Source organism: Wasmannia auropunctata, unplaced genomic scaffold (assembly GCF_000956235.1).
Source record: "Wasmannia auropunctata unplaced genomic scaffold, wasmannia.A_1.0 LD336035.1, whole genome shotgun sequence".
NCBI lineage: Eukaryota > Metazoa > Arthropoda > Insecta > Hymenoptera > Formicidae > Wasmannia > Wasmannia auropunctata.
This window is the reverse complement of record NW_012026855.1, coordinates 1,483,558-1,484,058: the sequence shown is the minus strand read 5'-3', so window position 1 is coordinate 1,484,058 and position 501 is coordinate 1,483,558. Positions and strand designations below refer to the sequence as shown.

General features: G+C 17.4%; 1 protein-coding gene across 2 annotated transcripts in view; it reads left to right on the top strand.

The window, feature by feature from the left end:
* The window catches only part of LOC105452273 (mitochondrial-processing peptidase subunit alpha), a 10,278-nt gene that overhangs the window by 2,053 nt on the left and 7,724 nt on the right, over positions 1-501 (top strand). The window lies entirely within an intron of this gene.

The window sequence follows — 501 nt, the reverse complement described above, 5'->3', positions numbered from 1 at the left end:
AGCACAAAATAAAATATTTTTGTAGTATTTATTATTAATATAACTGTAAAAAAAACAATTTTTTAAATTTATAAATCAATAAATAAGTGGCAAAATAGTATTTAAAAAATATTTATTTTATAAACTTTAAAATAAATTCTATCTTTATATAACTTTTATATAATTTTACACATTATAATTATAAACATTATTTCGTACATAAAAAATATAGAAATTTAAAAATATAACCATATAACATGTTCAAATAATAATTTTACGTAATTACGTAATATATAATCAGGAAACATGAGAAATGGGATTTGCAGAGAACTTTAGAATATATCAAGTGAATTTATTTCAATCAAATGTATTTGTGTATATACACATACAATGCATATACATATATATGCATACGCGCAACAAACATACAAGAAAACAAGACTTATATTTAAAAATTAATCCAAATTTTATGTACAATAAAATTTCAATTCTTTTTTTTTTGTTCTACTTTTTTTATTACAT